This window comes from Lithobates pipiens, unplaced genomic scaffold (genome assembly GCF_037356315.1).
Source record: "Lithobates pipiens isolate NorthernLeopardFrog02 unplaced genomic scaffold, aLitPip1_a1.2 Scaffold_27, whole genome shotgun sequence".
NCBI classification, from domain to species: domain Eukaryota; kingdom Metazoa; phylum Chordata; class Amphibia; order Anura; family Ranidae; genus Lithobates; species Lithobates pipiens.
Window position 1 is genome coordinate 74,199,660 of NW_027507788.1, and position 6,577 is coordinate 74,206,236.

A 6,577-nucleotide genomic window follows, 5' to 3' on the forward strand; every position below is an offset into this window, starting at 1 on the left:
ATAAATAGAAGACTATCATTCTGACCCCAGCATTTTTCAAGCTGGTCCCAAACATTTTTTGGCCACTAATGTCTTGTGATATGTATACATAATTTTTTGGATAAAATCAATGATTTGTAATCAAATATAACATTTAGTTAGCATCATTAATATTAGGACAATAAATATATTAAAAAATAATATACCTGGCTCCAGCTGGGCGCATCCATTTCTTCTAGGATGGAAGGCCTAGGTTGTTCCTTGTCAACCTCTGCTGGAGTTGAGGGAAGAGTGGAGGGAAGGCTGCAGGGAAGGGTCAAAAGAGATTCCCTGGCTTCAGTCTGTTCAGAAACTGCAGTTTTTTGAAGTACCATAGCCTGGGGACATAAACATTCTCTGCTGATGCTTCTTATACATGTTCCTCAAGATCCCAAATTTATTTTCCAAAAACGTCATGTTTGCTTCAGGGACCCGAGTCTTCACAAATTCCAGAAGTTTCTCCAGCGATGACCTTCTAGCTTGTTTATTATAATATAAGCTGTGTTTCACCTCCCACAAATTCCTCATCTCCCTGTATGTGTCTATGAAACTGCCCATGAATTCTGGGTCCTTAAACTGATTCATCTTTGCTGTAAGACAACACACAAGACAAAAACACTAATGTCAGCCTAAACTCTCATTATCTTATCGCAATATAGATAAAATAAGTGCAGCGCTAAAAGGCACCTATATAAAATAAGTGTATGAGTACAAAAATAAATAAAAAATGATAAACAGTGGTCCACTAAGAGTCCCAAGAGAATGTTCACAATTGTGAAGCCAGTCCACCAAAACTTCAAGGAGTACTTCCCATCATGGGAACATATGAAATTCTCAAATGGCATTCATGAAGATAAAAACTCCCAACCTTCTCAGGCCTTATAAATTCTTGGAATCAGATTATGAAGTAATTATTGAAGGTGGATACTCTTACCGGATAGGTTGGACACATCCACCGTATAGTAGTGTGTCATGAAGGCTTATAGGGGGCTCCGATGACACAAACCCAGGTATAGCCAGCCAGCCAAATGATGGTTTGACTCAGGGTTCCTCATCTTGAATCCCTTATGGTTTCTGATTGAAGGAGGTCGGTAAACCTTCCAAGCCATGAACAGTAACCTAGACTCAGACTCACCCGCTCCAGCTCCCACCAGCTGCACCAACTCAAACCACTCCCTCCAGACCGAGGAGTAAGCGGCCAAAGTTTCCTTACTTACCGATTTCCTAATCCATCCCGTGACAACTCCAAGGCAATCTCCCAGAACCATCCCGGGCAGGGGACCCTGTCCTTCTCTGCATCTGGAACCAGTTGCCTGAACTTGGGCCACAAGGAAACGAGACAGTGAATCAGCTAACGTGTTGTCAACCCCCAGAATATGCACCACATACAAGAAAATGTTGAACTGTAGACAAGGTAGCACCAGGTGCCGTAACAACCGAATCACCAGCAGTGATGATGCGGAGATCCTGTTGATAACCTGGACCACCCCCATGTTGTCGCAGTCCAGCCTAATCTTAAAACTGCTTATACGCTGCGCCCCACAGCTCCATCGCCAGCACCACCGGAAACAACTCCAGCAGCATCAAGTTCTTCAGGAGGCCAGTTCCTCACTGCACATTGCACAAACTCACGGAAGGGGGCCGAGTCTACCAACTGAAAAGTCAGCAGTTAAAGTGCTAGCAATTTAGCCAGGCTAGCATTCAACTGCTGGGCATGTGGATGGCTGGGAGTGAACATCTTTCTATGGTCCAGCAGCTGGGGCAGGGAAATTTGCCTGCTACAATTGGACCTGGGTGTACTGCTAGCAGAGTGCCTGCAAGCACTTGGCTGTGACACACCTAATTCTACACCTTCATTCCTCACAGTGAAGGTCTAGTGGGGTTGGAGATCCCAGCTGATGAGGAGCAAGGAGAGGTCCGCTTTGTTCTTTGGTGTGGGTCTTTAAGGTACACTTGCCAACGAGATGCATGGCAGGTCAACATATGTCTGGTCAAGCATGTGGTGCCCAAGTGGCTGATGTTTTGGCCACGCGAGATACACTTGAGACATATGATGCAAATAGCAGCGGTGTGATCTGATGCACTCGTCTCAAAAAAGGCCCACACCAAAGAACTTTTGGAATAACGTGCAGAGGCAGCACCCTGCACAGGCGGAGCTCTGCAGTGTGATTCAGTCGGTGTGCTGCCCCTAAGCTGGCCCCCGGAGGGCATCCTGCCTCATTGGAGATGTGCCTCCTCCTCCTCTCTCCTACCAGGCACCCACATGGAGTCAGTGACCTCATCATCCCTTCCCTCTTCATCACTGGAGCAAACCTGGCAGTATGCTGCAGCTGGTGGAACATAACTGTCAGATTGCTGTCCTTCTTGAGCATCCCCTCCCTCTCTTCAAATTGCTGGGCATCCTCCTGAAGCATGTACCCAACACTGTGCTCAAACAGTTCGGGGGACTCCTCAGGAGGACGTGGTGGGTCTAGGGAAGGAGCGATTGATGATGACATTGAGACGAGGGAAGAGGATGCGTTGGCAGCTGCTTTGCTAGTACCCTGAGCCTGGGTGAGAGAGGATGAGGAGGATGAAGAGGGCTTGGTCACCCACACTACCAAGTCTTTGGCATGATGCGGTCCAACACGTCCAGCTGCCAAAAATAAGGACAAGCGTGTCCCATGACCACGTGCTAATGACGATGCACCGCGTCCATGACCAGCACTGTTGTCTCTAGATACAGAGCCTGCTTGCTCTCTTTTATTGTCTTGTGCCTGTCTGCCTCTCCTTGTTGACCTTCCAGACATGGTAATGGCCTGTAGGGAGATGGGAAAACCAGCGATTGGGTAGTGTATATTATGCTGGAGGCACACAAAACCCACTAACTCCTGCAGATGCTGTATGATAGAACACCAGCAATAAAGGGTAGATACAGGTGTATTCTGTGCTGGAGGCACACAACACCCACTAACTACTGCAGATGCCTATATGAGAGAACACCAGCAATAAAGGGTAGATACAGGTGTATACTGTGCTGTGCTGGAGGCACATAATACCCACTGTTTTAGAATGTTAGTGTGGGCTGTTGGCGCTACCTCTATTGAATTACTTTAGCTTCTACCAGATTTGTATTATCTCTATCTAGTGACCCTAGCTATTTATCAAATCCTTATGAGATAGATGACATCAGTAAATATGCAGTCCCATCAGGGGCGGATCCAGAGTCTAGTCTCGGGAGGGGCACTGCCAGAAAATAAGTTTGTTTTTTTGTGGGCAATTTATGAGGGAAATGGCTGGTGTTGGCGCTTCAATCATCATGGCACCATAGTTGTTATGGTGTCAGGATGATTGAAGAGCATTATTTATATTATTACACTGCAATATAAAATGAAATGGTTCAACTCACCTTAATGCAGAATCAGTGGGAGCCCTGAGCGTGTCACTTGCCATGTCATCTGCCACACGTTGCGGATTGTCCTCCTGCCACGTCATGAGCCACACGTTGCGGATTGTCCACCTGCCACACGTTGCGGATTGTCCACCTGCCACATCACCTGCCACACGTTGCGAATTGTCACTTGCCACGTCACCTGGCACGCGTTGCGGATTGTCCCTTGCCACGTCACCTGCCACACGTTGCGGATTGTCCACCTGCCACGTCATCTGCCACATGTTGTGAATTGTCACTTGCCACGTCACCTGCCACACTTTGCAGATTGTCACTTGCCACAAGTTGGGGGGCGGAGAAGGAAGAATACTGGCGCTCAGCCACTTACAGTGGACGCTGGACATTTTAACAGTCTGTCTAAACTCTAAACTGCAGCTGCAGCAACAACTGTTAACTTTTTGAGGCTTCAGCTCCTGTCACATCGGCTCTGAGACTTGAGTCCGACGTGACTCACTGACGTCACTCGTCTGAGACTCAAGTCTCAGTGCAACTGCGAGTGCGACTGCAACTGTTCTCTCCCTGGCCTGTTACAGTGAGTCACGTCGGCTCTGAGAGTGAGACTGGAGTCCGACGTGACTCACTGACGTCACTCGTTGCTAGACGCCAGGCGGCCCAGGCGTTAGCAACGAGTGCAGGGAAGAGGCTCCACCCACCTGTTCCTCCTGCTCCTGGTATTAGTCGAGTCTCTCTCTCTGCACCGCTGATCGGCTGATGTGAGAGAGACTCAGCAGAGGCAGCGACAGAGAATGGGAGACATGTCATGTCAGTGCAGACAGTGCTACTATTTCGGGGGGGGGGCAATTGTCCCGTTGCCCCCCCCTGGATCCGCCCCTGAGTCCCATGCCACCTATATATATGCACTAGTAGTGCCCGTAGCACGTACTGAAATAATATAGTGACCCTTAGAGGGTGGGGAAAGGTGAACCATAAACCAGAGGCTATAATAAGTGAGACAAAGAGTAAAGAAAGTAAAAAAAAACTTTTTGACCTTTTTACCTTTTTTACCTTTCTTTACTCTTTGTCTCACTTATTACTTATCACTTATTATAGCCTCTGGTTTATGGTTCACCTTTCCCCACCCTCTAAGGGTCACTATATTATTTCAGTACGTGCTACGGGCACTACTAGTCCCATGCCACCTATATATATGCACTAGTAGTGCCCGTAGCACGTACTGAAATAATATAGTGACCCTTAGATGGTGGGGAAAGGTGAACCATAAACCAGAGGCTATAATAAGTGAGACAAAGAGTAAAGAAAGGTAAAAAAGGTAAAAAGGTAAAAAAGTTTTTTTTAACTTTCTTTACTCTTTGTCTCACTTATTATAGCCTCTGGTTTATGGTTCACCTTTCCCCACCCTCTAAGGGTCACTATATTATTTCAGTACATGCTACGTGCACTACTAGTGCATATATATAGGTGGCATGGGACTGCATATTTACTGATGTCATCTATCTCATAAGGATTTGATAAATAGCTGGGGTCACGATATAGCGGTAACACAAATCTGGTAGAAGCTAAAGTAATTCAATAGAGGTAGCGCCAACAGCCCACACTAACATTCTAAAACAGTCATAAGCTACGGACTTTGAATAAATTCTGTGAATTAAAGGGCGGCAGCAACCTTCACGTGCCTTTTTCTGTTTTTCCATAAGCGTGGCTATCTGTATATACATCTTCATAATACCCACTAACTCCTGCAGATTGCTCTATTTGAGAACAGCAATAAAGGGTAGATACAGATGTATACTGCGCTGGAGGCACACAGCACCCACTAACTCCTGCAGATGGCTGTATTAGAGAACACCAGCAATAAAGGGTAGATACAGGTGTATACTGTGCTGTTCTGGAGGCACAAAACACCCACTAACTCCTGCAGATGCCTTTATTATAGAACACCTGCAAGAAAGGGTAGATACAGGTGCATACTGTGCTGTGCTGTGCAGGAGGCACACAACACCCACTAACTCCTGCAGATGGCTCTATTAGAGAACAGCAATAAAGGGTAGATACAGGTGTATACTGCGCTGTAGGCACACAACACCAACTAACTCCTGCAGATGGCTGTATTAGAGAACACCAGCAATAAAGGGTAGATACAGGTGTATATTGTGCTGTGCTGGAGGCACACAACACCCACTAACTCCTGCAGATGGCTGTATTAGAAAACACCAGCAATAAAGGGTAGATACAGGTGTATATTGTGCTATGCTGGAGGCACACAACACCCACTAACTCCTGCAGGTGCCTTTATTATAGAACACCAGCAATAAAGGGTAAATACAGGTGTATACTGTGCTGTGCTGGAGGCACACAACACCCACTAACTTCTGCAGATGGCTCTACTAGAGAACAGCAATAAAGGGTAGATACAGGTGTATACTGCACTGGAGGCACACAACACCAACTAACTCCTGCAGATGGCTGTATTAGAGAACACCAGCAATAAAGGGTAGATACAGGTGTATACTGCGCTGGAAGAGCACAACACCCACTAACTCCTGCAGATGGCTCTATTAGAGAACAGCAATAAAGGTAGATACAGGTCTATACTGCGCTGGAAGCACACAACACCCACTAACTCCTGTAGATGGCTCTATAAGAGAACAGAAATAAAGGTATATACAGGTGTATACTGAGCTGGAGGCACACAACACCCACTAATTCCTGCAGATGGCTCAATTAGAGAAAAGCAATAAAGGGTAGATACAGGTGTATACTGCGCTGGAGGCACACAACACCCCCTAACTCCTGCAGACCCCGGAACACTACACAAGGCCGACACGCTGGCGGCCTTATATAGTGTGGGGCATGTACTAAACAGCCTGAGCTATAATTCTCCTCACTGCCGGCGCTGTGATTGGCCAAGCATGCAGGGTCACAGTGCATGCTTGGTTAATCATGAGCCAGCAATGCACTGTGATGGCGCAGTGCATTGTGGGCTGTGAGCGCCACACGAATTTGGCACGAACGGCCCACAGAGTTCTGGCTTCACCGAACGGCGAACTGCCGGTGTTCGAGTCGAACATGCGTTCGACTCGAACACCAAGCTCATCCCTAGTCCTTACCAAACTCCTTGCAAATCGTCTAGCATTAACCGATATGTTCATAAGGATCAAGTGGGGTTCA